This window comes from Trachypithecus francoisi, unplaced genomic scaffold (assembly GCF_009764315.1).
Source record: "Trachypithecus francoisi isolate TF-2019V2 unplaced genomic scaffold, Tfra_2.0 Lachesis_group3, whole genome shotgun sequence".
Lineage (NCBI taxonomy): Eukaryota > Metazoa > Chordata > Mammalia > Primates > Cercopithecidae > Trachypithecus > Trachypithecus francoisi.
The window spans coordinates 44979574-45001353 of record NW_022681468.1 but is presented as its reverse complement, the minus strand read 5'-3'; the positions used below and the strand labels follow the sequence as shown (position 1 = coordinate 45001353).

Sequence of the window (21780 nt, the reverse complement as noted above, 5' to 3'; positions counted from 1 at the left end):
GCTGGGTATGGTGGCAGGCATCTGTAATCCCAGCTACTCAGGAGGCTGAGGCAGGAGAATCACTCAAACACAGGAGGCAGAGGTTGCAGTGAGCCTAGACTGCACCACTGCACTGCAGCCTGGGCAACATATGTAGACGCTGTCTCAACAGCAACAAAAACAGAAATCACCTGAAGATACAATAGTAACTTGCAATGGTTAGTAAAAAGACAAAAACACAGAATATTATGTCACTAATTGTCGTGTGGAAACTACTCCTATATTGAGTATAAAGACTAAAAGATGAACCTATCAAGAATAACTACAACAACTTTTCAAAACATAGACACCATAATAAGATATAAATAGAAACAGCAAAATGTTAACAAGTGAAGGAATGAAATTAAAATGTAGAGTTTTATTAGTTTTCTCCTCACTTGTTTGTTTATCTTTGCAATGAGAGTTAAGTTGTCATCAGTTTAAAATATTGGGTTATAAGATGTGATTTGCAAGCCTCATGGTAGCCTCGAGTCAAAAAACCTACAACAGATACATCAAAAATGAAAAGCAAGAAATTAAAACATACCACCAGAGAAAATCATTTTCACTAAGGGAAGACAAAATGGAAGAAAGAGAAGACTATAAAGTGACCAGAAAACAAATAACAAAATGGGAGGAGTAAGTCCCTACTTATCAACAATAATATTGAATATAAATGGACTAAATACTCTAATAAAAAGACAGAGTGGCTGAATGGATTTTTAAAAAATAAGATCCAATGATCTGTTGCCTGCAAAAACACACTTCACCTATAAAGACACACATAAACAAATGAAAGGATGAAAGAAGTTATTCCATGCAAAGCGAAACGAAAAAAGAGTAGGAGTAGCTACTCTTTTGAGACAAAAGAGATTTCAAGACAAAAACTATAAAAAGAGACAAAGAAGGTCACTGTGTAATTACAAAGGGGTCAGTTCAGTAATAGGATATAACAATTGTAAATATATATGCACCCAACACTGGAGCACCCAGATATAAAGCAAATATTATTACAGTTAAAGAAAGAGATACGTCCCAATACAATAATAGATGGGGACTTCGACACTCCACATTGAACATTGGACAGATCATTCACACAGAAAGTCAACAAAGAAACATTGGACTTAGTCTGTGCTATAGATCAAATGAACCTAACAGATATATACAGAATATTTCATCCAATAGCACATTCTTCTCCTCAATACATGGATTATTCTCTAGAAGAGGTCAAATATGAAATCACAAAACAAGTGTTAAAACAGTCAAAAAATTGAAATAATATCAAGTATCTTCTCTGACCACAATGGAATTAAACTAGAAATCAGTAACAAGAGAAATTGGAATTGGAAACTATACAAACATATGGAAATTAAACAATATACTCTGAATGATCCGTAGGTCCATGAAGAAATTAAGAAGGAAATTGAAATATTTCTTGAAACAAATGATAATGTAAACACAATATTCCAAAACCTAAGGTATACAGTAAAAGCACTACTAAGTGGTAAGTTTTTAGTGATAAGCACCTACATTCAAGTAGAAAAACTTCAAATAAACAACATAATGATTCTGTTTAAAGATGTAGAAAAGCAAGAGCAAAACAAACTCAAAATTAGTAGAAGAAATAATAAAGATCAGAGCAAAAATAAGTGAAATTGAAATGAAAAATATATAAAAGATAAATGAAGTGAAAAATTGGGTTTTTGAAAAGAAAAACAAAATTGGTGAGCCTTTAAACAGACTAAGAAAAAAAGAGAAAATGCAAATAAATAAAATGAGAAATGAAAAAGGATACATTACAATGGATACTGCAGAAATTCAAAGGATCATTAGAGACTACCATGAGTAACTACATGCCAATAAATAGGAAAACCTAAAAAAAGGATAAATTATACCTACCAAGATTTAACTACAAAGAAATCCAAAACCTGAATAGATGAATAACAAGTAATGAGATCAAGTAATAAAAAGTCTCCCAGCAAAGAAAATTCCAGGACCCAGTGGCTTCACTACTGAATTTTACCAAAGCTTTAGAGAGGAACTAATACCAATCCCAATCAAACTAATCCAAAAAATAGAGAATGGGAGAATACTTCTAAACTCATTCTACAAGGGCAGTACTACGCTGATACCAAAACCAGACAAAGACACATCAAAAAAAAAAAAAAAAAGAAAGAAAAGAAAAAAGAAAACTACAAGCCAATATCCCTGATGAGCATTGATGCAAAAATCCTCAACAAAATACTATCAAACTGAATTCCACAACACATTAAAAAGATCATGACGGCCGGGCGCGGTGGCTCAAGCCTGTAATCCCAGCACTTTGGGAGGCCGAGACGGGCGGATCACGAGGTCAGGAGATCGAGACCATCCTGGCTAACATGGTGAAACCCCGTCTCTACTAAAAATACAAAAAACTAGCCGGGCGAGGTGGCGGGCGCCTGTAGTCCCAGCTACTCGGGAGGCTGAGGCAGGAGAATGGCGTGAACCCGGGAGGCGGAGCTTGCAGTGAGCCGAGATCCGGCCACTGCACTCCAGCCGGGCGACAGAGCGAGACTCCGCCTCAAAAAAAAAAAAAAAAAAAGATCATGACCATATGGGATTTATCCCAGGGATGCAAGAATGGTTCAACATATTCTAATCAATCAACACTATACATCTTCTCAACAGAATGAAAGACAAAAACATATGATCATTTCAATTGATGCTAAAAAGAACTGGATAAAAATCAACATTCCTTCATAATAAAAAAACTCCAAAAAAACTGGATATAGAAGGAACATATCTCAACACAATGTAAGTTATATACAACAGACTCACAGTATAACATTGAATGGGGGAAAACTGAAAGCTTTTTCTCTAAGACCTGGAACACGGTAAGGATGCCCACTTTCACCAATGTTATTCAACATAATACCAGAGTCCCAGCTAGAGCAGTCAGGTAAGGGAAAGAAATAAAGTGCATCCAAATCAGAAAGGAAGTCAAATTATTCCTGTTTGCAGATTATATAATCTTACATTTGGAAAACCTAAAGACTCCACCAAAAAACTATTCAAACTGATAACCAAATTCAGTAAAGTTGCCAGATACAAAATAAACATACAAAAATCAGTAGCATTTCTATATGCCAACATCGAACAACCTGAAAAAGAAATCAAGAAAGTAATCACATTTATGATAACTACAAATAAAATAAAATTCCTAGTAATTAACCAAAGAAGTGAAAGATCTCTACAATGAAAACTATAAAACATTGATAAAAGAAATTGAAGAGGACACACACAAAAAATGAAAAGATGTTCCATGTTCATGGATTGAAAGAATCAATATTGTTAAAACGTCCATACTACCCAAAACAATCTACAGATTCAATGCAATCCCTACCAAAATACCAATGATGCTCTCTACAGAAAGAGAAAAAACAATCCTAAAACTTATATTGAACCACAAAAGACCCAGAATAGCCAAAGCCATCCTAAGCATAAAGTGCAAAATTTGAAGAATCACTTTACCTGGTTTCAAGTTATACTACAAAGCTATAGTAACCACAGCAGCATGGTACTGACATAAAAACAGACACAAAGACCAAAGTGAAATAATAGAGAACCCAAAAATAAGTTCACGTATCTACAGTCAATTCATTCAACAAAGGTGCCAAGAGCATATGCTGGGAAAGGACAGTCTCTTTAATAAATGGTACTGGCAAGCTGGATATCCATATGCAAAAGAAGGAAACTAGACTCCTATCTCTTGTCATATACAAAAATCAAATCAAAATGAATTAAAGACAATCTAAAACCTCAAGCTATGAAACTACTAAAAGAAAACTTCAGGGAGACTCTCCAGGACATTGGTCTTGGCAAAGATTTCTTGGGTAATATCCCATCAGCCCAGGCAACCAAAGCAAAAATGGAAAAATGGGGTCACATCAGGTTAAAAAGCTTCTGCACAGCAAAGAAAACAATCAACAAAGAGACAACCCACAGAATGGGATTAAACAGCTGCAAACAAATATTTATCCCTTCATTTCACAAGAGATTAATACCCAGAATATACAAGGAGTTCAAACGCCTCAATAGGAAAAAATGTGGTAATAATCTGAACATGACAAAAATAGGCAGAAGCTCTAAAAAGATATTTCTCAAAAGAAGGCATACAAATGGCAAACAGGTATATGAAAAGATGCTCAACATTATTGATCATCAGAGAAATGCAAATCAAAACTACAATGAGATATCATCTCACCCCAGTTAAAAATGGCTTTTATCCAAAATGCAGGCAATAATGAATGCTGGAGAGGACGTGGGGAAAAAGGAACCTTCATATGCTGTTGGTGGTAACGTAAATTAGCATAACCACTGTGGAGAACAGTATGGTGTTTCCTCAATAACTAAAAATAGAACTACCATGTGATTCAGCAATCCCACTGCTAGGTATACATCCACAAGGAAGGAAATCGGTATACTGAAGAAAAGTCTGAAGACATAAACTCCCATGTCTATTGCAGCACTATTCACAATAGCCAAGATTTGGAAGCAACCTAAGTGTTCAACAACAGGCATACAGATAAAGAAAATGTGGTACATATACATAATGGACTACTATTCTGCCATAAAAAATAATGAGATCCCATCATTTGCAACAACATGGATGGAACTGGAAGTAATTATGTTAAGTGATATAAGCCAGGCACAGAAAGACAAACTTCACATGTTATCTCCCATTTGTGGGAGTTAAAAATTAAAACACCTGAACCCATGGAGATAGAGAGTAGGATGATGGTTACTAGAGGCTGGGAAGGATCATTGAAGTCAAGATGGTTAATGAGTGTAAAAATGTAGTTAGGTGGAATGAATAAGAGCTAGTATTTGATAACATGACAGAGTGATTACAGTCAACAATAATTTATTGTACATTTTTAAATAACTAAAAGGATATAATTGGAATGATTGTAACACAAAGAAATGATAAATGTTTGGTGATGGATATTCCATTTACCCTGATGTGATTATTATGCATTGTATGCCTGTTGCAAAATATCTCATGTACCCCATAAATACGTATAACTTCTATTAATGTGTATCCATAAAAATTAAAAATTTAAAGAAGTGGGAGGTAGGTGAGGGTATAAAGGCAACAGGAGAGGTCTTTCTTATGGTAAAGGAACTAACTGCTCTGTATCTTGCCTATGCTGGTGAATACCCAAACCTACAGATGTGATAAAATTGTACAGAACTAAACACACACTCATACACAAATGAGTACAAGTAAAACTTGGGAAATCTGAATAAGACCTACAGATTGTATCAATGCCAATATCGTGGTTGTGATATCATAGTATAGTTTTGCAAGATATAACCATTGGGGGAACCCAGATAATGGGTACACAGATCTCTATTATTGTTTACAATTACATATAAATCTATAATTGTCTCAATTAAAATTTTAACTGAAATGATAATACATGCTGTCTGTAAAAAAAAAAAAAAAAGAAAAAAAAAATGAAGAAAATCAAAATAATCCTCAATTTCACCACTTAGAAATAAGCAACTGCTAAGACTTATTCTTTCATCCCTTTAAGAATTCGTATTTTAAAATACTGGTATTGAACTGTTTTATACGCCAGTTTGTTTTTTATCATCGTATATTCTGATAAGTTTTCCACGTCATTAAATAAACTTTTTTTTTAGAAGCAAGGTCTAGCACTGCCACTCAGGCTGGAGTGCATTGTCATGACCACAGCTCACTGCAGCATCAAACTCCTAGGCTTAAGAAATCCTTCTGCCTCAGCCTCCCAAGTATCTGAGACTACAGGTGTGCACCACCATGTCTGGCTTTTTTTTTTTTTTTTTTAGTAGAGATGGGGGGTCTCACTATGTTGCCTAGGTTGGTCTTGAACTCCTGGCCTAAAGCTCTCCTCCTGCTTTGGCCTCCAAAAGTGCAGGGATTACAGGCATGAGCCACCATTCCCAACCAAAAACATTGTTTTTAGTGACTGTATATTATTCCTTCATATGGAAAATCCAATCTATTTACCCAATCCTTTGTTTTGTTGTATTTTTTCCTACTATGAGAAATGTTCAGTGAGTATCTTTACAGATAAGCCTTTGGCCAGATTCCCGATTATTTTCTTCCAACTAATTTTAAGAAGTGGAATTATTATTCAAAGGCTATAAGCATTTTTAAGACTTTTGACACACCACTAAAACACTCTGAAGAAATGTTGTAGCAAAACACACTATTAACAGTACCTGAAAATATCCATTCCCCAAACTCTCACAAATACTGAGGATTATAATTCACTAAAAGTTGTAAATTAGTTAAGAGAGATATAGTATCTCATTTTTAAACTGCATTCCTTTAAATATTAATCTAACTGAAATTTCTTATTTGATTTTGGTCATTAAATGTCTTTTGGGAATTTACCTTCCATGTTCTTTACCCATTTCCCTGTCTCAGTGGGCATCATATTTTCTAACTGATTTATAAATGAGCTTTATGAAGTAATGCTCTTGACCCCATATGCAATTTTTTCCCCAGTTCTTTTACTTTTTAATATACAGAATTTTACTAATTTTACATATTAAAGTCTATTTAGCTGTTTCTTTATGGCTTCTCCTTTGATTTCAAGTTAAGTCCTTCCTTTCCCTGATAGCTGATTATAGTTATCTTTATACTCTATCCTTACTTTTCATCCTTTCATAATTTTATTATGTTTTTACATTTAGCCTTTTTCCACCTGTAACTTAGTTTGGTATAAATTACAAAAAAACAGATCTGATGACTTTTCCAAATGTTTCACCATTTGTCTTACCACTATTTATTGGGTGGCTCAATTTTTTTTTCCCAAATTTCAAATGTCAATCTTGTTAGTACTAAATTCATGTGTGTGTTTGGGGTTGCTTTTAGAGATTTCTATGCTGTTCCATTGTTCTGTTTACTGTTGGTTACAGTCTCATTTTACTTCACTGATTGTACTGATGGGTGGTATAAAAGATAGTAATGCCTGGAAATGCAAGTCTTCATTTTATCAATGTTCTTTTTAAGTTTTCCTGACTATTCTCACCGATACATTTAACATATTTTTTACTGACGTGAGCATCCAACAAAATACATATGTAGCTGTGACCTATAGTTTCATTTCTTCAGCTGCTAATTACCTGAGGGACACCTATCGGGTGTTTACTTTGTGCCAGTCTCTGTTCTAAATGTTTTATGTGCATCAACTCATTTAATGCTAGAAGCAATCCTGTAAGGTGGATACCTTTATTGCTCATGTTTTATGAAAGAGGAAACGCAGGCATGGAGAGGCAAGGTTAATTTGCCCAAGGTCACACAGCTGGCGTGTGGCTAAGCTAGCCATTGCATGTAAATTAGACTGCCTGCCCACTCAACCCAGGCAATCTGATTCCAGAGCTCACTGTCTCTCAAGCAGTATGGCAGGGGTTAATACTATTTTGATTTTTTGCTTTAAACTGGAGATACTGTGATTTAATAATCCTTTGATATGCCAAAGTGACTACAAGCACTGTTCAAATCAGCTTTTTACACACATTCTATAGCAATATAGTACTTTTTCTCTTTAAAGTATTGAAGGATGAAATTTTCTTCAAATTATAAAATACTACTAAGATTGTTAAATTCCAATGAAGAAGCAAAAAAAGGCAAAAAACTATTGCCAGAAGAGCCCTGGATTGAGCAACAGGGAAACAAAAGTTCTGGTCCTTGTTTTATTGCTAACTAGCTTGCTGCTTCCACCCCCACTCCAACACATACACCCACCAAAATATTGTCCTTATTAGTCTGTAATCCTGGCTAAAATTACAGTATTACAGATTCATTTCTCCAGGTTAACTCTTTCTGAGATGTGACTACTTGTCAGGGTATTGATTATTTGCACTGTTTTGAGATTTTAATTCCTCTTAACCAGGAATCTTGCCCTGCCACGATAGGAGTTGTCATGGTTCAGCAGGGAGCCGGGAATAGAAAGCAATGTTATTCTGGAGCCTGAAAGGCTGTGAGAGGTATGTGTGGTGAGGGACCACAGCTGACAGAAACAGGCTCTGGGGAGTAGCTTGGGTATCTCAGGTGACAGAGAGTGGTGAGAGGGGAAGCTGAGAGGAGGAAGATGGTCCTGCAGAGGGAATATAGGTAGAGCTTCCTCTACTTGAAGTTTTCCCAGGGCTGGTGCTGGGTGCAGCCAAGGATTCTAAAAGAAGGCCTTCCTCTGGGGATCAGGAAGGGAGAGAGGGAATATGAAAAGACTCTGCCCCCTTAACACTGACCTAGAGTCTCCGCGAGTCATTGGAAAAGATGCATGAGACGCTGTGTCTAAGGGTATGCAAACATATACACACAACACCATAAAAGGAGAAAGCTTTTTAGGCTTTCCTCAAATCATCAGGCTTGTGAATTTCTTTAACAAAAATCTTGGAACATCATGGCTCTACCAAACCTTTGCCTATTTGTCATTGCCACAGTGATGCTGACTTTCAATTCCAGTACCAGGGGAAAAAGATGTGTGTGTGGTGGGGGGAGGAGGGCAGTAGTATCACTTTTTTGTAAATTCTTACTTGTTCAACAAATACTTTCATTTTTTTGTTTTATGGGGTGTGGGTGGAAAAGTTTCTGTATTTTTACTGATTATAGATGCTATGAATGCTTATTGTGGAAAAAAAAAATCAATGACACAAAGAAGAGAAATTCTGTCACCCTACCACACTGCAGTGTGTCTCTTCCAGGTTTTTTTTCAAAATTGGATGACACTGTTCTGCAATTGGCATTTTAACTTAACATATGCAATAAATGTAGTATTCCATCTTATTTATTAATGTCCATAATATTCCATTATATTTATATACCATAATTTATTCAACAAACCAAGCTGATAAACATTTAGGTCATGATAATTTTTTTATTATATATCATCATTGTATTAATTGTTCCCAATGTATCATAATTTCCTAAGAGAAGAGGAACTAAATGACACACACATAAAATTTTACTATACATTTTCCTATTTTTTTTTTTTTTTTTTTTTGAGGCGGAGTCTCGCTCTGTCGCCCGGACTGGAGTGCAGTGGCCGGATCTCAGCTCACTGCAAGCTCCGCCTCCCGGGTTTACGCCATTCTCCTGCCTCAGCCTCCCCAGTAGCTGGGACTACAGGCGCCCGCCATCTCACCCGGCTAGTTTTTGTATTTTTAGTAGAGACGGGGTTTCACCGTGTTAGCCAGGATGGTCTCGATCTCCTGACCTCGTGATCCGCCCGTCTCGGCCTCCCAAAGTGCTGGGATTACAGGCTTGAGCCACCGCGCCCGGCCACATTTTCCTATTTCTACGGTTTGTTTATATCTTTTGTCATGTCTCTTGCTGGTATCCAGCTCTTTTGTAGAAACCTCTTAAACTTGTCCTTTGTTCTTTGTTCCACTTCACAATTGGTAGAACACGGGTCGATAGGGAGCTCAAAGATTCTCAAATTTGGGGCATCATGTAATCTTTAGACCTTAAAGAAATCTTTCTAGGAGTAGCAGATATCAAGCTACTGGCAAATGAAAATTCTATGTGAAGGCTCAAGCCTGTAATCCCAGCACTTTGGGAGGCCGAGACGGGCGGATCACGAGGTCAGGAGATCGAGACCATCCTGGCTAACACGGTGAAACCCCGTCTCTACTAAAAATACAAAAAAAAAAACTTCTCAAGCCTGTAATCCCAGCACTTTGGGAGGCCGAGACGGGTGGATCGCGAGGTCAGGAGATCGAGACCATCCTGGCTAACACGGCGAAACCCCGTCTCTACTAAAAAATAGAAAAAACTAGCCGGGCGAGTTGGCGGGCGCCTGTAGTCCCAGCTACTCGGGAGGCTGAGGCAGGAGAATGGCGTAAACCCGGGAGGCGGAGCTTGCAGTGAGCTGAGATCCGGCCACTGCACTCCAGCCTGGGCGACTGCGAGACTCCGTCTCAAAAAAAAAAAAAAAAAAAAAAACTAGCCGGGCGAGGTGGCGGCGCCTATAGTCCCAGCTACTAGGGAGGCTGAGGCAGGAGAATGGCGTGAACCCGGAGGCAGAGCTTGCAGTGAGCTGAGATCCGGCCACTGCACTCCAGCCTGGTGACAGAGCGAGACTCCTTCTCAAAAAAAAAAAAAAAAAAGAAAATTCTATGTGAAAAGACTACCTCAACAAAGGAGTAAAGTTCTATGTCCTCGGTGTTCTGTCATATAATTACACTTTCATGATGATTGTTCTGGTAAAAATGAGTCAGGGAGAAAAGTGTACTGTTTTAGGCTTGATTACCTAGGATCACATGAGAGTACCTGGGAAGGAGTTGCTGAGACCAATGACTACCCTTTGAACCAAACAATATATAAAAAGATCAAAGCTTGGATGTAATCTCTTCCTGTGCCACTTAGCTGCATTTTTCTTCCTCAGCACATATTGTTCCCTGCCAGAATTAATACATGAGAGCTGACATTATGAGAAGCCCAACCAAGACCATGTGCATGATATCAGGGCAGATCTATTGGCACCACTCAAAGGGCGGAGCACAGCGCTCGCGCAGATTAGAACTCATTACACTTAGTGCATAGACTGCTGGCTGCACTGAGAATCGGGCCATAGTGCCTATTGGAAGGTCAATGGGAGAAGAAATAAAAAGAAAGAAAGAAATAGAAAATATGCTGAGTCAGGGCAGAAGGGTCTTCCGAATCTCCTAAACTGGGGTCATGGTCATGCATGACAAGATTGGGGTGTCGCTGCCGAAGAAAGCACGAATTCAACTGATGGGAACTCAGTAAAATATGTGTCCAGCATCAACTGAGTCTTTTCTCTTCCTCAGCAGAACTTGTGCTTATATCCTGTGGGCTTTCCACAGAATTCCTGTCAGGGACTTTCTTAGACCTTCTCCAACCCCCACTGAGGCTCCAAATCTGCACATCTTTGTGTTCTTGTTCTCTCTCTCTCTCTCTTCCCTTCCCCCGTTTCTCTTTTCTCTTGCTTCTTCCCTTTCCTCCCTTCATTCCCCTCATCCCAGTTGCTGGAAATCCATTGGCAAATGAGACCCATATTACTTCTTTCTTTGAATGCCTTCTCTGTTGCCTACAAACTGTCTGAAGTATTTCTTCCTTCAACTATGTTCTAGTTAAAACTGTCTTAGTATCTACTCACTTTATCACTCTTGTTTCTCAGTGAGGTTTCAAAGATTAGAAGGTGGCTAGAGTGTATGTGTATGAGTGTGTGTGTGAGAGAGAGAATGAGTGCATGTGTGTACAGGAACCATTGACTTTACGCAATATAGATGGGAACTTCCCTATGACTCGAAATGGGACCTTAGGCTCTAAGGCAGGGGTTCTCAGCCCCAGCTGCTCATTAGAATCACTAGAGCAGTTTTTAAAAATCCCCGTGCTCAGACTGAATCCCACACCAATTAAATCAGAATCTCTGGGTGTGGGACCTGGAATCAGTCCTTTTTAACAGCTCCATAGCAATTCCAAGGTGCAGGCAAGTTGAAAGCCTCTTCTCTAGGAGAAGTTAATGTATTAGTTAACCTGCTAGAATTAACAACCTCTCACTCATTGTTATCATTATCAGATGGGAGCCTTGATGGTTTATGCCAAAGCCCCCACCAATAGAAATGTGGTAAAATTCCGACACTGCTGGATCTGAACCAGTGGCTTTCTCAGCCCCAGGTAAAGCATCTTGCCAATGTAAACCTAATTCTGTTAGACAACTGGATTTTACCGCCGGTGCTGTAAACAGCTCATTCCCTGCTAAAGTGGAAAAGGTCTTGTGTCACAGAAGTTACATGGACCCCTTGGGCTGTCAGGGCTCTCCACTGTCCAGATTCTTGTGTCACAGTTGTGTGTGCGCACATGTATGTGTGCTTGCGTGTGTGTGTGTGTTTTCATGTCCTTTCTTTTCAAAGTGGTTATTACCAAATTTGACCCAAAAAAGGAAGAGGTGATGGAGTGTGGCCATGTAGTGTTGTCTGTTTCTATTTGCCTTAATAATTTTTTGATGGCATCATGTCACTTAATAGGCACTTATTTTCTAAGCTATATAGATATTATCTTGCTCAATTTCAACATTTCTATGAAATAAGTATTATTTCCATACTACAGTTGAGAAAACTGAGGAGCATGGAGATTAAACTTGCCTGAAGGCAAACAGCTAAAAAGTGATAGAACCAGAATTTGAATTCAAGTTGATCTGACTTCAGAGTCCAGGCTTGTAGACACATTATATTGACAGAGTATTTTTTGTGATCGTCCACATGCCCTTTATCCAATGGCAAGTATTAGTAAAATGTACTTTTTACCTTAAGGAATTCCAGATTTATTTTTACTGATCAGACCCATAATTATGAGTTATTGATCTCCACAAATGCACAGTGGTCAAGGTTGCTAAGGTAGTGCTATGCCCAAGTTGAGTGTCTAATAAATGTTTACTGAAGAATAGATGGATGGATGGATGGATGGATGGATGGATGGATGAATGAATGGAAAAGTCAATGCAGGAGTGGATAAATAAATAAATGAATGAGGTATCTAATGATAATCTACATTATCTTCCCCATTAGATTAGGCTCCTTGGGGGGAGGGGATAGGTCTTGTTAACTACTGCATCTGTGCCTAACATAGTGCCTGACACTTACCAGGTGTTCATGTAAGTACAGAAAGCAGTGGAAAAATAAATAGCGGTACAGGCCACTGGACCAAAAATTACTCTGTTGATAGAATTTGAAGCAAATAAATTGTATCTCAGTATCTTTCCATAGAGTAAAAAAGGCCTAAATTCAGGAAAATAAGGATACCAAAGAAGTAGCAGAAAACTGAAAAATGTTGGAAATTCTTCGTGTTGTCTCTAAAAACAAGAATCTATACATTTCCATATATTTGGAAAATATAAATTTTAAAATATCTTTTCCAGTTTGATTATATTTCTCAGTGTTGTGTATGTAAAGCTTCAGGGTTATACTCACCCACACATAAGAGCTATAATCACAGTGTACTTCATGTGTAGAAAGGAAAGTGGGCCGGGCGCGGTGGCTCAAGCCTGTAATCCCAGCACTTTGGGAGGCCGAGACGGGCGGATCACGAGGTCAGGAGATCGAGACCATCCTGGCGAACACGGTGAAACCCCGTTTCTACTAAAAATACAAAAAAACTAGCCGGGCGAGGCGGCGGGCGCCTGTAGTCCCAGCTACTCGGGAGGCTGAGGCAGGAGAATGGTGTAAACCCGGGAGGCGGAGCTTGCAGTGAGCTGAGATCCGGCCACTGCACTCCAGTCCGGGAGACAGAGCGAGACTCCGCCTCAAAAAAAAAAAAAAAAAAAAGAAAGGAAAGTGGTATTCTCTCAGCACAAAGAGCTTCGAAATCTGATAAGCACCATACCCCTCAGGGTTGAGAAGTATAAGTGTTCTGTTTGTTGTTCTGCAGAGCCACTTTCAGACATCCTCCTCATTCCACTTTCTTATAAAAACCTCTTCTCCTCTTAGGTTTGCACTGTATGGACTACACCACGCCCCATCCACCACGGAATAACAAATTGCTGATCACCCTTTTGCTTCCCACTCAAACTCACTGAAGAGCCTGATTAACAGCCATCTTCTCCACATGGCTCCTGATATTACCCTTGAAGCTCATCCAGCAGCCTTGCATCTCAGTTCCCTACCCTTCTAATTCGTGATTATCTCCATTCCTGCACAGCTACCCATGGGCATGGTCACCCCCTTGTGATTTTCACCCCCAGAAATTCATCACATCAAAACCCAAAGGAATTTTTTTGTTAAATTTATGGAGTACAAGTGCAATATTGTTACATGCATAGATTGCATAGTGGTGCAGTCAGGGCCTTCGGGTATCCATCACCCAATTCACATAAATTGTACCCATTAGGGAATTTCTCATCATTCATCTTCCTCCCACTGCGATTCTCTTCTGAGTCTCCATTGTCTATCATTCCACACTCTAAGTCCATATGTAAACATTATTTAGCTCCCACATATGAGTGAGAACATGTGATATTTATTATTCTGTGTCTTGTTTCACTGAAGATAATGGTGACAAGAATGTACACTGGGAAAAGAACATCCTTTTCACTGAATGGTGCTAGTGAAATTGGATTCAAATATATAGAAGAATGAAACTGGACTCCCATCTCTCACCAAATAAAAAAATCAGCTCAAGATATGTTAAAAACTTAAATGTAAGACCTGAAACTTTAAAAATATTGGAAGAATACCTAGAGAAAACTCTTCTGGACATTAGTCAAAGAATTCATGACTAAGACCTAAAAAGCACAGGCAAGAAAATCAAAAATAGGCAAATTGGACTTAAACTAAAAGGTTTAAGTTTCTTCTGCACAGCAAAATAAATAATCAACAAAGTGAACAGACAACTTTCAGAATGGGAGAAAATATTTGCAAACTATGCATCTGACAGGGGACTAATATTCAGAATTTGCAAGGAACTCAAACAACTCAACAACAACAAATACAAATAATTCCATTAAAAAGTAGGCAAAGGGCAGGAACAGACATTTTTAAAACAAATCGTAAATTCAAACATCCCATTTGTCATTGTACTAGTCTGTCTTCATGCTGCTGATAAAGACATACCCGAGACTGGGTAATTTATAAAGAAAAAGAGGTTTAATGGACTCGCCGTTCCACATGGCTAGGGAGGCCTCGCAATCCCAATAGAAGGCAAGGAGGAGCAAAGTCATGTCTCACATGGCAGCAGGCAAGGGAGAATAGTGAGAGCCAAGCGAAAGGGTAAACCCCTTATAAAATCATCAGATCTTGTAGGAGTTATTCACTACCAGGAGAACAGTATGGGGGAAACCACCCCCATGATTCAATTATCTCCCACAACAGGGTCACTCCTACAACATGCGGGAATTATGAGAGCTACAATTCAAGATGAAATTTAGGTGTGGACACAGCCAAACCATATCAGTCATCCATTATCTCTTCCTTCCAGCTTTCCTGCTTAGTTTTGTTAGATTTTTTTTTTTTTTTCTTTTTTTGAGAGAAGGTCTCACTTTGTTGCCCAGGGTAGAGTGCAGTGATGTCATCATGGCTCACTGCAATCTTGAACTCCTGGGCTCAAGCTCTCCTCCCACCTCAGCCTCACAAACAACTGGGACTACAGGTGCATGCCATCATGCCAACTAATTTTTTTTTTTTTTTTTGGTAGAGATGGAGGTATTGCCATAACTCCCAAGCTGGTTTTAAACTCCCAGGCTCAAATGATCTTCCTACCTCACCCTTCCAAAGCGCTGGCATTACAGGCATGAGCCACTGTGCCTGGCTCAGGTTTTTTGATCTATGATCCTTTCCACTTTCTTGCCATCATGCCCTTTTGCCTTCCCTTCTCCCACACAAGCTTAGATTCCTGAGCCCATCATTACAGTCATCCTATCACAAATATGCTAGGCTTAATTGACTTTTTCTCTTTTCACAGCATCTGCCTACAGAACCCCCAGTCCTCCCCTGTGTCAATGCCTAAGCAGCTGAAAATGGCTGTAAAAATCACAAAACCAATCCAGATTTGTATCACAATAAAATCTTAATTATAGGTATCAGCAGGTGGTCTACATGGCCCAGCAATCTTACCTTTGTTCTCTAGAAAGCTTGAGCTCCCATTCTCTGCCACTGCTATTTCTCTGACTCACCCTGAGAAGACTACCTATTGCAGATACTGTAAAATTGTCTTTGTTTACAGAATCCTAATTTTATTTGAGTGATGCAGAATGAAGTTTGGGCTAAACCAGCAGTTTTTAACCTGTGTTATGTGAACTCCCAGTGGAACACAAAGACTTTCCAAGGGAATATGGGCACAAATACTCAACTACCTTTTGCAAAATTTAAAACAATTTAGTACATTTTTATAAACCTATCCACCTGAAAATGCACCTGCCAGTTTTTGGTTCTTATCTTCCTTTTCACAATTACCCTCTTCCACCTTACAGAAGAAATTCATACATTTCTCCCTTCTTAAATCTTACTGTGGTACATTGTACATTAATGTAAAGCTCTGATGTACTAAATCAAGGGAGTCTGTGTGTGTGTGTGTGTGTGTGTGTGTGTATGACAGGGTCTCACTCTGTTACCCAGGCTGGAGTGCAATGATGTGATCTTGGCTCACTGCAGCCTCGACCTTCTGGGCTTAAGCAATGTTTCCACCTCAGCCTCCTGAGTAGCTGGGATCATAGGCATGTGTCGCCACGCCTGGCTTATTGTTTGTATTTTTTGTATACGTATGGTTTCCCATGTTGCTCAGGCTGGTCTCGAACTCCTGAGTGCAAGTGATCTGCCCACCTGAGCCTCCCAAAGTGTTGGGATGACAAATATGAGCCACTGCATTTGGCCTAAATCAAGGGATATTTCTAACTATTGATAGCAGAGAAGAATTGGGAAAGTTAGGCACCTCCTCACATATTTTTAAATCAACATCCAACCACTTCTATCAAAAGTTTGAATGGTTAATAAAAACGTAATTACTGATAAAATTTAAATTACTATTAAATAATAAAACTCTTGTACCACTCTTTCAAATGTAGCTAGTAGAACAAAAATACCGTAGTGATTTAATACCCACTGTTATTCATTTAAAAAATAAACAGGTTCTTCTTTAATAATTGGATACTTCACTCATTATTTTTCTTCTTGAATAAGAAGAAAAATTTGTTTCAGTAAGGATCATCTCAATGTGGCAGGGAGAGCTCATGTATGAGTTAATCTGACTATGTGCTCTGTAAGTCCGGTAACACATTTTATGTGCTTTGTTCACCTAGATATGCTCAATGACCAGAGAATCTATATCTAAACCGTTAAGCTCAGCATTAATCTCTGTTTACTTTTAAGTATGTGCAGCAAAAATTCAGCACGCTTTTTGGGCCACTGACTCCATGTTCAGCCCCACTGCTAGGCCTGGGCACACCCAACAACTCCCCCACCGGAATGATGGAATGGTACACTCTGCTTCTGTAAAGTGACATCTTTCAGATGCCCAGTGGCTTTTTGTATGTGCATATGCCTGATGGCCTGGGCAATTTCATGAGTGTTTTGAAAGTGAACACAAAGATTTGAACCTCTTGATTTGCATAATTTTGTGGGATTTTCTGGGTCAAGTGAATAGTGAACTATTTTCACAGATCACCTCAGGTCACTTAGGGGAAGAGCAATCTCATCATATTTAACTTCTTAGCAGTACTTGACACTGTTAACTACTAACCAATTATCAAACCACTCTCTTCCTTTGGACCCTATGAGACCATGCACTATAAGTTTCCTACCACTCTGTGGCCTCAGACTCCTGTTCTGATCCCTTCTTCTCAAGCCACATCTGAATGTTGGGGCTCCTCATGGCTCTGTCCTGAGCTCAATCCTTTCCTCGTGCTCTGTTTTGTCATTCCAGGATGATTGCATTTACATAGGCTGCTGATTCAAATATATATCTCTAATCTAGTCTCCTTGCGGAGCTCCAGGTTTGCATAGCTAATTGATAACCTGAATTCTCTATTTGGAGGTCTCACAGGCATCTCAGATTTAAGATTTACAAAACCAAATTCTTAATCCTTGCCTGCTCAAATGTGCTTTCCTTTGGTCTTCTACATCAATAAATAACATTTTCATCTACTCAGATGCTCTAGCATGAATACTCGGTGTGTCATCCTTGATATAGCCCTTACCTTCAGTCTCACCTCCCTCCTTCAATCCCACCTTCAATTCTAACTAAGCCATCACTGAGTCCCATAGATATATCTCTCTAAAATATTCCCTGGAATCCACTTATCTTTGTTTCTGCTCTCACCACAATCCAAGCCATCAGACTTTTACAATAGCTTCTTAACTGGTTTTCCTCCATGTTTTGTCTTCTTTCTTTCTTTCTTTCTTTCTTTCTCTTTCTTTCTTTCTTTCTCTTTCTTTTTTTTAACGGGGTCTTGCTCTGTCAACCAGGTTGGTATACAGTGGCATGATCATAACTCACCATAATCTCAAACTTCTGGACTCAAACACTCCTCCTGCCTCAGCATCTGGAGTAGAGGGGACTACAGGTGCACACCACCACACCCAGGAAATATTTTAATTTTTTTGGAGAGACAGAGTCTCACTATGTTGACCAGGCTGGTCTTGAACACCCAGGCTCAAGTGATCCTCCCACCTCAGCCTCCCAAAGAAGCCACTGTACCTGGTCTCTTGATCCTTTTTCTTCCATTCTATGTGAATCCATTCCTCACATAGGAGCCAGGGAAATGGTTAAAAAGATAAATTTGATTGTGTTATTTCCCAGCTTAAAACCCCTCGATGACTACCCACTGCACTTAGATAAATAAAAATCTTCCATCCTTAATATTGCCTACAAAACATTGCACAATTTATTCCCACTATTCCAATCTTATGACATATCTCTCTCCTTGGCTACAGCCCCACCACGTTAGCCTTCTTCAGTTCCTGCAGGGTGCCAAGGTTTTGCTTACTCAAAGCCTGCTCAGTGTCCAATACTCTTTGCCAGGCTTTACCCTCTAGTCTAAATGTAAGTGTCATTTCCTCAAAAGTCCTTTTCTAACCTCCCAATCCAAGTCATACTCCATTTTGATACACAATGTTTATCATTAGCCATACACATTTCCCCACTTCTTTGCTATTTCAAACAGTGCTGCTATACACATTTTATGTGTGTGAGAGTTTCTGGGGCAGTGCTTTTCAAACTGTGGGTACCAATTTGCTGGTGAACTAGTAATATCAATTTTTAAGAAAACAAGAAGGATAAAAGAAATTGAAGAAGATAGAATAAAAATACCAGAGCTATTGCATGTAACAAGCATTAGCTTTGTTTTATGAAATTTTTATTTCAGGGTGTGTGTGTGTATTGGATCACAAGGTAAAATGGATTTATTACTGCAGGTCAAAGTAGAAGAAGGTTGGAAAGCCACATTTCAGGGTATATTATAGGAATGGCTATCTTGGGTCATGGCCTTTGATTATAATTTCAAACACAAATATAGAAAATTAGAAGATCCAGAGAATATATTATATATTTATACATACATATATTGCCCTTTGCTCTTGGTTTAGTCATGCTAGTTTCCATAAACTTTTGTTCACACTAAAGGTACTTTTTTAAGGGGAAAATTCTTACAGTAAATTATTTTACATATATTTTATAAGGGGTGAGTTATTTATGTAGAAATCAGTGTTGTTTAAGCTCACAGAGCAGTGACAGAAACCAGGAGGTCTCAAGTTTTTGGATGCATTCTCTTTTCATAACTTTCTACATCACCAATTTACATTACAGCTAGAAATAAATCCTCCATGTTTATTTAAACACTAAAAGTGCAGAACACATTTATTTTATTGTATAAAACTCTACTGGAAAAATCCTGGCTGCTTAGGATAGTAATCCCCAATCCATGGACAAAATACCATCTCCATGTGCCGTTTTCTATTCTCGTTCCATTTGGTGCTGCCCTTTAACCTACCTTTACTGCACAGCAAAGATCTGTAACAGAGCCATCCCTACCTAGCCACAGCAGACAGCTGCCTCTCTGTAGAACTTGAAGGGAACTGCAGGACAATCTATGTGGCATCTCCCTACTACCTGACTTTTCACCATTAGAGTGCCTTGTTTGATATCAACCAGATGACCCACGTTGAAATACAAATATCTTAGGCAAAAGGAGGAAGTCACATTTTTAAACCATCATCCATTAGCTAGTGAATTGGTTTATTGGATTAGTTTTAAAACCAGGATCAGGATCTCGAACGAGTGAGATGAAAAAATTGACATGCTAGGCCAAAGAAAACCGAGAGACAGCAACGGCACCCTTAGTGAGAGGGCAATCTGAGTTTCCCTGCTGAACCTGGAGAAAGAAGAACTAGACATAAACTCTCCCTGCTTTGCAGTTTGCCCTGCCTGTACATACTAACTCTGTTACAGTGGCGCCATCTTGGAAGCACCATGAATCACAGCAGTCAACATGTCAGCTCTGCTCTATCCAACCTCATTCATATGCTCCATCCATTGTGAGGCATCAGACATTGCTCCATTCTTGCATCCAAATACAGCTTCTCAGAAGTCAATGTTTGGAACACAGAAACCATCCAGGTTTGGATACCCATCTGGTTTATGTGTCTCCCTTTTATTTCTATTTTAATTATATTTAGGACTGTCCTGATCCTTCTTTTAGCCAGTTTTGTTTTTTCAATCAACTCCAAATAGAGACTCCACTTGAGCAAAACCAGTACTGCCCTGTAGCCTAAGCCAGAAATGAAAAGAGGAATGCTGGACTTAAAAAGCAATAAAAGAAAACAAATCCAGACAGGGAACAGGTCTGTTTCTTGGGACACATCAACCTTACACCACATTCTCAAAGTCACTTTTTATTGAAGAAGATAAACAGCAAATTTTTTTTTTTAGATTAAATCCCTCCATGGCTGATGTAAGAAAGAGGTCTTTTGGTAAAAATAGCAGTAATGACAACTTAGGTCCAGGTTTAGACTGTTGTGCCAAGATTCAGTTGTGGGGGTGAGTTGTGAGCAGGCCAGCTGCCTCATATATTCAAGTGGATTTTGCTCCCAGAAGCCCAGAGGCTCTGCATTTGGGGGCAGGCTGAAGACAGGCAGAGTTCCTCACTTTCAGAGCCTGGAACTTCTACTTCTCCATCACTTACTCTCTGGCTAAGCTTTGATTAAACTCATTCACAGTGAGGTGCAAATGACAAAGGAGGTTCCTTGTTTGGTGTTAAGCCTCCTCCCACTAGAAATTCATAATGCACGTTAGCGTATTAAGATGTTGAGAAGTTCTACTGAGAAGAAACCTGTCTAACTTTGCTTCACTCAAAGTGTCCAATTTGACCATGGACCTCTTTTTGACCTCAGAATAACTACTAACATTTTGAAGGAGCACTAGCATTGTGACAACTGCATTCCTTTCAGTTAAATGATTGCATTTCTCATCCATTCATTCTTTAAACAAATAGTTACTGAGACCTAGTATGTACCAGGCACTGGTGAGTAAAACAGGCACCTTCATGGAGTTTACATTGTTTAACGTTTGTTTCATCCACAGTTTGTCGTTTAATTAATTAAAAAACGTCATTAAAATAATCATACAAGTGAGGACAAAGCTGAGCCAGGGGAGCCCTTAAAGATTCTCTTCCATGTGACTGAGGAGACCTGGAAGCCAGTGCTAACTGGATGAACAGAGTGGAGGTCTGAGGGGAATAGCATTCTAGGAAGAGGGAACAGCAGTGACAAAGATCATGGCGGTACTCAAGGAAGCAGAGTGCAGGCATCATTCCTGTTTGAGGCTAAAGAGGTGCATAAAAGCCAGATCATGTCAGAAAATTGTTGGGTAAGGATTTGTTTTGGCCCAAGGGTCTTTTCTCGGTGTGGCTGAAATCACAGCAAGTCTGTGTGTTGGGCACTTGCCATGGCCAAGGTAGGGGCTGTGCCAGGTCACCACACAGACAGGCATTAGTGCCTTTGGTTTTCAGAGGAGGAAACAAAGGTCAAGGAAGCATGTGGCCTGCCAAGACCATCAAGCTCCTCCGAGGCAGAGTCAGGATTTAAATTCAAGTCTGTCTGAGTCCAAAGTCATGTGCCAAACTAACAAGCTGCTGAAGACTGCTGTCTGCCATTACCCATTCCCTCCCGAAAGCACCTGGTTCCTGGAGCTTCTGTGGGATTCCAGACCCTGGTGGAGGGTGTAGCAGGGAAATGAAAGACGCAGGTGTAATGTTCCGTGTCAGAAAGTATAGCAGT

The 21780-nt window shown here is 39.2% G+C and overlaps 1 long non-coding RNA gene across 1 annotated transcript in view; it reads right to left on the bottom strand.

The window, feature by feature from the left end:
* Positions 1-18470, bottom strand: part of LOC117071163 — a 31031-nt gene extending 12561 nt beyond the window's left edge. Inside the window, exon 1 of the long non-coding RNA XR_004432171.1 lies at positions 18206-18470. This is a non-coding gene — a long non-coding RNA (uncharacterized LOC117071163). The remainder of the gene's footprint in view (positions 1-18205) is intronic.
* Between the last annotated feature and the right edge of the window lie 3310 nt (positions 18471-21780).